Raw genomic sequence first — 11,274 nt, 5'->3', positions numbered from 1 at the left:
TCTTTAGTTGAAGGTCACAAAATTGGATGAGAAAGGACAAGAGGAAAGGGGACGACCAGTAGCCCCTAAACTAGGGAAAAGATGTATGTGGCGTGATAGTTTGCAGCATGAAAGAAAGGATTGTGTAGCTTATTAGTTGGCCTTGGCAGGACAACTCATATTTTGGAAAGATGCAAGATCCATGCACAAGAAATAGGGTTTCTTCTTGCTATGCAAACGTTGTTGGAAGACTTGGCTGTCTGAAATGCTTATGCAGCTACACATGCTTCTACTTTTGGTTTGTAGTTGGATAGCCCTTCCAAGTGGGTTTGTGCTTACGTGTTGAGTGTTGAAATGACTTGTTTTTTGGCTGATTTTTGTTGTTTTTGAGAGCTGAATGGTTGATTTTATGAGATGATTGATTGATTTAGAAGTGGTTTGAGAGTGTTTTAGATGATAATGATTGTGTTTTGGAAGTTCATGATGTTTGTTGGTGGTTCTGTGAGGTTCTGATAGGTTATGTATACCTTCTGTTTTGTTCTGTTTTGGTCTGTTTTGTTCTGATTATCTTCTGTAAGGAGGGATGGAGTATTGATTGATGAAGATTGAGATCTTGTGAAAGTTTATTGAATGGTTTGTGAGAGTTTGGAATGGGTTGAGAGTGAGTTATGAGGTTTTGATGACCTTCTGTAACCTTCTGTAGGTCTTCTGTAGAGCTTCTGCTTCTGCTTCTGTTCTGTTCTGTTCTGTACTGTAGCTGTTCTGGTACTGTTCTGTAGACTGTTCTGTATGCTTCTGTAAGTGTTCTGTGGAATGTATGTGTGACTTTGGGGAAAGTTTTCTAGCCTTGGAAAGAGGTGAATACAAGTGCAAAAGAGCTGAAGGAAGTGGAAGAAGTAGCTGTTAAAGACTCAAGAGAAGACTAGAGTGAAGTGACAGTAGTGAGCTATGAAGAGACACTGTAGTGGCTCTGGTGACTCTTCATATCAGACATACCTCTTGGGAGGGGTATCCACGACCTAAGAGTGATTATTGAGAGTAATTTTGGAGAGATTGTAGTGAGGATATGATGTATTATTGATGGAGTGAGAGAGAGAGAGTCAGAGATAGCCAATTCTACTAAAACAGAGTGATTGTATATGAGAGATTGAGAGAGAAGACTATGAAGATATTGAAGATGAATACTATGTGATGTATTTCCATTCAAAGATGGTGTACTTCTTTGCTTTCTTTGTTCCATTGATGGATTTTGTGAAGATGTTGAAGAATATGGTTGATTCTATTAAAATCCGTGGGAGATCTACATGATGCTGCATGAAGATTTGTTGTGCCTGGTGTTCTTTTCTTCATTGTGATCATATGAAACATGATAAACAAGCTTGTTGATGTTACAAGATAGATTTTCTTGCAAGAGAATTCTCTTTTCCTTGGTTTTCCTCTTGGGGCTCCATGTTTTTGGTGCGCAGCCGGGGAAACTTGCCATCAACAAGCACCAAAAGAGGCTGAAAATGAAGGAAATGGCATTGCCAAGAAGAGAAGAATTCAATGGATGTTTGTAAAGTTCCTTCTTCCATTGAAGAGTTGGAATTTCTCATAATCAAAGCCACTTTCCACAAGAAGTTCATCCCACAATGGCGGAAACACATCACCATCATGATGCATGCTCTATGTGGTGGACAGTTTCCTCTTCCTATTGAAGCAGCAGAAACTTGCATCTTGGTGGCAAACTGTTTGGGAACAAACTGAAGAGCAGAAACAGAGAGAATGAACATCCATGGAAGATTTGGCATTCATTGAGAAGTTTCCAGACAACATCAAGTGGGAGATTGTGAAGAAGCTTCAGGAGTCTTGGTCTGTAGAGGTTCACAGGGACAAGAAGGAAAAGAGTTGGAATTTGTTCGTGGATGCTCAACAGCAAGATACATGGGATGCTTGGTGTACTGATAATCTTCTGTTTGTTCAATTAGCAACCCACTGGAAGTTGGTAGACAGAGTGTTTTTCACAACATACACTATTGAAACCATTAGAAGCTGGCATTACTATAATGATGGCACCACCACAATGCTCAGACGTATGCATTTTGACACCTTCAGAACCAAATACCTTCCTCTGTGTAGTGGCATGAAAGCAGAATTCAGGGACGTTGAGAGGAAAGAAGTAGAAGAAATGTTGGCAAGAGAGTCCTCTAGAGACTGAAGCCTTCTGTTAACCCTCTGTGGAGCACTAACAACATAGTGGAGTCAACCCCCTGATGAATGACGCAATAAAAAGGCAAGTGTTGGAACGAGTCCAGAGGTACGTGAGAAGAGAGAAAGCAAGAATCAGAGCCGAGAGCAAGCTCGCAGCAGAAGCCGCCTTTGACGCCCTTGCGGAACTCTTTACAGAAGTCCCAATGGCACATCAATCCCTTCCTCCTCCTGCTGGAGGTCCACTTCCAAGCCAGATCCATCCTGGAAATATTGATGACAGACCAGCGAATGTAGTCCCATTGCCAGTTTTTAAGGGAGAGTACAATGAAGACCCCGATCTTCATGTAGCAGAGTTTATGGTAGCATGTGTGGCTAACAATGCCAGAACCCCTGAGCATTGGTTAGCAATATTCCCCGCCACTTTCAAGGGTGCGGCGTTTCAGTGGTATGAGAGACAAGCAGCAGTAACTTTTGGCACATGGGACGACCTGAAGTTGGCCTTCCTCACTAAATTCAGGCGTGAAGGTTTTGAAGAGCGGATGAGAGAGGAATTTATGAACCTAAGTCAGTCCTCTGGAGAAAGAGTGGAAGCCTATGTCTCACGAATGGAATCCATCCTGAAGAGATGGACTAACCATAATCTGGATGATGGCATTCAGAAGGGAGTGTTTCTCAGAGGATTACAACCAGAAGTCCGTAAGTTTGTGGAGCTGCAAAGACCAGCCACACTGCAAGCTGCAACAGAAGGTGCAAGACTGTACGATGAAGTGGAAGCTCGATTGGCGATGAATTCAGGAAGAGGAGTCCTACCTCCTCTGATGCCAGGAATGATGTACCCACCAAATGCAGTTCCAGGGACTGTTCCCTATCCCTACCAACAGATGCCCTCAGTATCACAGTACAGTGCACCAAATCCACAGTGGCCACAATCCATGCCTCAAATGGTGGTTCCACCACAACAACCATGGTCTCAACCAATTTCCTCAATGCCAAATCAGCAGCAACAGTGGAACCCTACCAACTGGAGTCAACAGCCAACAGTTCAAACAGGAGCACTGAATCAGAACCAGAACAGAGACCCCTCTGTACCAGCCCAACCCGTTTATGCAGTGATTACAGAGACTCCTCAAAACCCTCCTGCCAGTACGTCCGGAGGAGAAAGCTTGAAGGATTATTTATCCAACTCAGTTGCAAACATCAAAAAGGAGTTGATGGATGTGATTACAGAACAACTACAGACGTTGAAAGTGAATACCGCAAGCATATCCAATGTTGCAGGAGCAGGAAGAGATGTGATGCGGTCAAATACTTGGTGTGGTAAGTGTCATCAAGCAGGCCATTTAGCCACTGAATGCACACGGAAACCAACCATCCCTGGAGCCTTCTGTTCCTACTGTTTGCGGAAGAATCATACAGAGGACATTTGCTCCCTGAAGGAGATGCATGATAGGAGAAGAAAGGAAGAAGACGCAAGATTTAACTTGTTGGAATCCAAAATGACAACACAAGATATTGGACCTAAGCCTAGAGAGTTTGGTCCTAATTTCGGACCCAGAAGATTTCCCTCTCAAAGTTACAGAGGAAGACAGTCTGGCGGTGGTCAGAGATCAAAAGTGGAATGTTACAGATGTGGAGAAAAGGGACACATCTCACCAAATTGTCCAAATCCTCGAAGGTCAGTGGATTACAAGCCCTTATGCAGTCGTTGCAAAGGAGAAGGCCACACTGCAAAAGACTGTCCAAGCCCAGCCCCAGTGAAAAACAGTGCTACTGATAGTCTGGTCAAGGCCCAAGAGCCTACCTCCAATTTGGTAGAATTGGAAGTTGCTGCCATCATGCGTGCAAAGCAGAAGGAACCACCTACCCAGAAAGAAAATAACCCTCCTGCCAGAACAGTGAAGTTCAGTCTTCCACCAGAAGAACAGAACAGAACAGAGCCTAACAGTGCCGTACAGAGCCCTACAGTGCCACAGAGAGTTACAGAGACAGTTACAGAGGCAGGACCAGAGGTCCAGGATACAGAAGAGGAGGAAGTGCCACAAGTGGCAGAAGAAGTTCCTGTAATTCCTCTGATGGAAGAAAGAGGGAAAATGAAAATGGGTGTTGCCCCATTCCCTAACCGATTAGAGAAGCCAGTGGATCCTATTAAGGAATAGGATCTGGTCAGAGATCTAGATACCTTTAGACCAAACCTCAAATTTCGACAATTATTGATGTTGTCTCCCAGTTGTCGGAAAAGATTCAAAAGTATACTGACAAAAAGACGTGGTTTAAGGATTGCTCCCTCAACAGTGACAAAGTCCAACAAGGCTCCAGAGCCTGTAAAAGAAGTGGATGTGGCTAATGCTTTTCTAGATCCGGGTACTCCAGAGACTGGCGCGTGGATAGAAGGCTGCTTCATTGCAAACGCACTGATTGATGGTGGTTCATCAGTAAACATTATGACGGATGTGACGATGAAGGATCTAGGCCTACAAGGTGTGCAACCAACCCAATGGCTCATCAGACTGGCGGATCAGAGTAGAATCAAGCCTTTGGGCATTCTTCCATATGTGAAGACTACTGTGGCTGGAAAAGATTATTGGCTGACCTATTTGGTGGTGAAGCCAAACTCTTATGGTACATCCTATCCTCTGTTACTGGGCAGACCATGGCTTTTTGAAGCCCGAGCAAGGACGGATTGGTTCAAAGGAACCTTGACCTTGGGTAGAGGACCCAACAAAGTGGTGCTGAAACTGTATGGTTCTCAAAAAGGACATGGATCCACCTCCTTGGAATTATCTTCTGACTCCCCTAATGAGGCTATGGATGGAACATCAGCAGACGAAGATGCTGTCAAACAGATCCTTCCCAAGAAAACAGTGGCACATTCCTTAACAATGGATACTGTAGGCCAACTTCCAAAAGAGGCAAAGCCATTATCAATGGGTGAATACTTCCTGCCTGAACCAGGAATGACTTCTGAAATCACTTCTGACAGTGAGATAGAAGCATGGATGTATTGCTCTCCCTGTTACATGGTCACAGCAGAAGCAGAAGCAGAGACAGAGGTAGGAGAGGAAATAGAGAATCTGTTCTTCTGTTACAGAGCTCCTACAGAGACAGAAGCAGAAACAGAGACAGAAGCAGAGGCAGAAGCAGAGGCAGAAGCAGAAGCGGACGCAGAGACAGAGACAGAGACAGAAGAGGATGGATATGATATGGACAAAGAAGATTATGAAAGTGAGCTAGAAGAGTCTATCCCACCTGAAGAGGATACATTTGAGGAAGAAGTTCCAGAAGTATCAGAAGCCGATGAGCTCATGCTATGGGACAGAATGATGATGGTACCATTTGGTCTGGTAAATGGATCTTCTATGCAAAACCTTTATAAGAAATGGATTAAGAAGAGCAAGCCGTCTTTCAGCAGTGGCTCATGCCGTCCTAACCTATCCTTGCCAAAGAAAGATGATGATGATGCACCGTGCCAACAAGCACCAGTCCCACCAACCCAACAGGCATCAGAGGGTCCCTGTTATGTGACGTTCCTGGATGTATCTTCAGAAGATGAGTCTTCAAGCCAAGAGGTAATTAATTTTGAAACCAAACCCGAAACGACGCTTATCCCATTCCAACGTCTTAAGGAGCAACCTAAGTCTCCACCAAAAGAAGAAGTTGGTTCTAGTGGGACATCAGAAGAGGACATCACTCCCTTGAAGGAATCGGATCTGTATCCAGAAGCAGTCCGCGGGACCTTCATCCGTGAAGTAGAAGGTGAAAGGCAGTTAACCTTTGTGGATTCAAAAGGCACTGAACGCCACTTGAAGGTGGGTAGCAGCCTCCTAGAAGAGGAGTTGTCAACCTTGTACAACTTGTTGAAAGAAAATTTGGACGTGTTTGCATGATCTTACAAAGACCTAAAGGGGATTGATCCCACAATATGTCAACATCATATTGACTTGGAGCCTGATGCCAAGCCAGTACGGCAACGACAGAGGTGAATGAACCCGAATTATTCCACATTGGTGAAAACGGAGCTGCTGAAGCTTCTAGAAGCCGAGTTCATTTATCCAGTGGCAAATAGTGAATGGGTTTCACCCATCGTGGTTGTACCCAAGAAGAATGGCAAATTGCGAATATGTGTGGATTTCCGAAAGCTTAATTCCAAGACGAAGAAGGATCATTTTCCTATCCCTTTCACAGACCAACTATTGGACACAGTGGCAGGACATGAGCTTTATTCCCTTCTGGATGGATTCAGTGGATACAACCAAGTCCAAATCGCAGAAGAAGACCAATCCAAAACGACCTTCACCACAGAATGGGGGACCTACGCTTACCGAGTGATGCCATTTGGGCTCTGCAATGCCCCTGCTACTTTCCAACGAGTCATGATGGCCGCATTTCAAAATCATCTGCACGACTTTATTGAGGTATATTTGGATGACTTTTGTGTCTATAGTTTGATTTGTGAACACTGGGAACATCTGGAACAATGCTTTGACCGATGCCAGGAGTATGGGATTTCCCTCAACCCCGACAAATGCATCTTTGGGGTCTCTTTTGGAGTTCTGTTGGGCCACATTGTCTCTGCACAAGGGATATCAACAGACCCTGCAAAGATTGAAAAGATCGCAGCTCTGGCAGCACCCACCAACCTCAAACAGTTGAGGGGATTCTTAGGCCATGTGGGTTACTACAGAAGGTTCATAGCCCATTTTGCGACAAAGGCAACTTCCTTGCACAAGCTCCTGAGGAAAGATGCAGAGTTTACTTGGACGGAAGAATGTGACAAAGCCTTCCACACTCTGAAGCAGTGTCTGATAGAGGCACCCATTCTGCAACCTCCTGATTGGACGAAAGAGTTCCACGTACACACTGATGCATCAATTGAAGGCTTAGGTGCTGTCCTCTGCCAAAAGGGCTCCTCCAAGTTGGATCAACCAATCTACTATGCAAGCCGAAAAGTCACTGATAGGGAACGGAACTATACAGTGACCGAGCTGGAGTGCTTGGCAATGGTGTTTGCCTTGGAAAAGTTTCGCCATTACCTCCTATCCACCCACTTTAAATTTTATGTGGATCATGAGGCCCTATCCTTCCTAATGAACAAAGCAGATGTGAAGGGACGAATGATGAGATGGCTCCTTTTATTCCAGGAGTTCGACTTTGAGGTGATTACTAAGCCTGGTCATTCTCATGTTTTGGCTGATCATCTGTTACGTATCCCACAAACTGCAGACGAGGAGCAAGATGATCTAGACCTCCCTGATGCTTCCCTATTCTTGGTAGAGACTGTAACTCCCTGGTATGCAAACATTGCCAATCTGTTGGCAACCCATCAGTACCCTCCTGGTATTTCTAGTCGGGAAAGGAAGAAGCTCATGCTAGAATCATCCCCCTACACCCTGCTAGGCGGTGCACTGTACAAGAAAGGCAAAGATGAAGTGCTCAGAAGATGTGTTGCAGGAGATGAGATTGGGATTGTTCTGAAGGCTTGCCACGACGAGCCATGTGGAGGTCACTTTGCAGGAGAAGCTACAGCCAGGAAGGCTCTGCTAGCGGGATATTGGTGGCCTACCATCCACAAAGATTCCTATGATTATTGTAAAAGATGTGATGCTTGTCAAAGAATGGGGAAACCCACGAAGACAAGTGCCATGCCATTGCAACCTATCCTTCCGTTGAAGCCGTTTGAGAAGTGGGGCATTGACTTCGTAGGTCCGATCGACCCTCCTACCAGAAGGAAACAGAACCGATACATCCTCGTATGTACGGATTATATCACAAAGTGGTGTGAAGCTAAAGCCCTAAAGCGGGACGATGGTAACAGCGTGGCCCTGTTCATGTACGAGAATATCATCACCCGTTTTGGCAGTCCCTTAGAGCTGGTAAGTGATAGAGGCACTCATTTCCTTAACAAAGTCATGGAAGAGTTGACAGAGTTGTATAAGATCCGCCATCGCAAGTCCACTCCTTATTACCCCAGAGCCAACGGCCAAGTCGAAGTCACCAATCGCATCCTTTGCTCGATTCTGACAAGAACAATTGCCACACATCGTCATGATTGGGACGATCGACTTACAGAGGCCCTCTGGGCGTACAGAACCTCCCATAAAGCAGCAACGGGACATACACCTTTCCAGTTGGTGTATGGTACAGAAGCTGTTTTTCCTGTTGAATTGGAACTACCCTCTTTGAGAGTGGCGATCAAAGAGCGTTTGGGGGATGACGATTCACTGCAACGCCGTCTCCTGCACTTGGAATTTTTGGACGAAATTCGTAGGATGGCTCTACAATGCATGGAAGCCACGCAAGCTCGACGCAAGGCTTACCATGACAGTTTCATCAAGCACAAAGAGTTCAAAGAAGGTGATTTGGTCCTAGCTTATGATTCACGCTTTGGCAAGTTTCCTGGCAAGCTCCAGCAGCGGTGGATGGGCCCCTATAAGGTACTTGCAGTCAACCCTAATGGTTCTGTCCAAGTGTAGACCGTTGATGCCTCTGATGATCCCTTTCTGATCAATGGATATCGCTTGAAGAAGTACTTCCCTCCTTGGGGATCTTGACAATTACGGACACTTGATCCTTTCCCTCGTTGGCGCGGCACTGTACTTCTTATGATGCTACTTCTGATAGCCGTTCTTCAATCATTCCTGATGAAGTGGGCGCAACCCTCTGTCCCCTTAAACCCCCCTTCCAGCCTTGATCTCTTATCCTCTATTTTCCACCAGTGACAGTGACGAGGTTCGTCTTAACACATGGTTTTTCTACCATTCCCTTGCTCAATTTGCAGAAGAAAAAAAAAACAAAAAAAAAAAACAAAACATATCGGTCATGGGAGAAAATGACTTAGGTCCCTGTCATACCGACCTATTCTTCGAGAAAAGGTGGAAACACCCTCGGGAATAGGGAAAAACAAGAAAAAGAAAAAGAAGAAAAAAAACAAACAAACAAATCTGTTATGAGAGAAAAGGAAGCAATTCTCTGTCATAGCAGGCCTCGTTCCAAGAAAAGGTGGTAAACACCCTTGGGCGAGAAGCTGGCTGTGGAAAAGGTGGTAACACCCAGCAGTACAGAAAGTGGATTCATTGATTGATATCCCTCGGATCCAATTCCGAAGCTGCCTCCCTTGGTACGCTGTGTCCTGGGTTCTTTTTGCAAAGTGACTAACTGTCCTCTAGCAGACGACATGTTCCTATCCAACACAATGTTCGATTTGATGGCTACCTCCCTGGGTACGCCTCTTCAACAACTGATGACGCGATCTTCATCGACAACCCCTTGAGTGATGTGAGCTTTCATCCTAACCGGATGGGGAAGTGAGTATGGGTTGCCCTCTGTAATTATCAACAGAGAGTGAGACAGAGGGTGGGGCAAGAGACCAGCCTTTTCCCTTCAAATCAAATGAGAGGTGAGTAGTGTGAATGAAGTGTTGCACGCACAGGATGGGCCTCTCAAAGCACAAAGCACAATTTGTTTCTGTGCACTGCACCATAAGGCTCCCTTGCCTTCCTTCTTGCACGTATGCCGCCACAAGGCGGGATGCACTGTTGCACCATCAAATGCGCACAAGGCATACAATCTTTGCACAAGCGACTGTGAGGATTACATCAATGGGTTTTAGGAAAAGGCTGCCCTCCTGTATCTATCCACAGAGCGTGAGACAGAGGGTGGGTTGAGTGTGACTGGAGTTTCTTCAATCAATTACCGAGAGGTGAGATTGAGGGACGTTACGACACTTGGAGTCAGGTATGTTCCACTTTCCCTGTGCACCCACGGGATGGGTCTTTACCGTCAACACAAGACACGTCACCCTGTTCTGTACACTGCACTGTAAGGCTCCCTTGCCTTCCGCCTTGCACCTATGCCAGACGGGTTGGACGCACTAATGCACCATCAACTGTGCACCCTGGCATACTCCTTCTGCACCATTCCCCCTTGTCGATTTCTAAACCGGGTATGGGATATGGGTTTTTAATCATGCTTCCTCGAGTGATATTAGTCATGGGGCGAGTGACTGTTCTTTCATTCCAATTGAGTGATTGTGAGTTGAGTGTAGTATCCCTCATCATCGACGAATTTCCTGTGATTCCTTCCACCAGTTACCTCCCTGGGTGCTGCCGCGTGGTCCCTTCCATGACGGACGTGTGCCGAGAAGATGCCTTGGTCCCTCAAGCGCCGACAACCACACTGGATGTGCCATCGATACTCAACCTTGATTCTTGACGAAACGGGCCAAGTTTTTCTAACCCTACAACTTCTGTTTCTTAGTGATGTTCATGTTTTAAGTGTGGGGAAGTTAGTGGATGGTCTGTGGCGTGGTCCTAGGTCCCTGTTGCTCGGTTAACCCTATCCGTTAAGGTCTTAAGTGTGGGGACGCGTCCCTGCGCGTCTACATTGCATACCCTTCTGTATATGCCTTAACCTGTTCATGCATGAATGTCTTGCCTTGCTGTTACCCTGATGGGGTCCCTTCCCACCCATCCGGTTATGTTCCACCCACCCTTGGGGCTGTTCCCCTGCAGTTTTCCTTCATTCCCTGATTTTGAGGTCCTGCCATGTGAATGCACTCTACGTTCACCAAAGTCCCAATCCAACCTTATAGCCCTGTTCTTCCCTTTGAATTGACCATTTTTTCTTTTTACCTACCTTTGTTCCGGTGCACGGTTTTTGAGTTATTAATTTTTGAAGCATTTTGCGCAAATTAGACGGTTTTCCATGTGAATGCGCTTTTCTTGCTTCGGAACCGTGATCTGATATCATAGCCCTGACTAGTGCTTTTTCCCTGACATTTTTCCTTTTTATTCTGCATCATTCCGATACACGGTTTGTCCGTTATTAATTTTCCAGGTTTTCATGACTTTTTCGTGTGTATTTTTGACATTTTTCCATGTGAACCTGCCCTGTTTGCATCGGAATTCCAATTTGATTTGACAGCCGTGTCCCTTGTGCCATCCCCCACCTTTTTCCTTTTTCCTCCACCCTTTTTCGACTTCCGGATTTTTACTTATTAAATTTTAAATGACTTTTCGGGAGTATTTTTGGAGTTTTTCACATGTGAACCCCTCCTATTTCCACCGGAACTGCAGTTTAACACGATAACCCTGTGCCACTCCTTTCTGC

Source organism: Lygodium microphyllum, chromosome 28 (assembly GCF_053477565.2).
Source record: "Lygodium microphyllum isolate KBCC chromosome 28, Lygodium_microphyllum_v1.1.10, whole genome shotgun sequence".
Lineage (NCBI taxonomy): Eukaryota > Viridiplantae > Streptophyta > Polypodiopsida > Schizaeales > Lygodiaceae > Lygodium > Lygodium microphyllum.
This window is presented reverse-complemented; position numbering follows the sequence as displayed.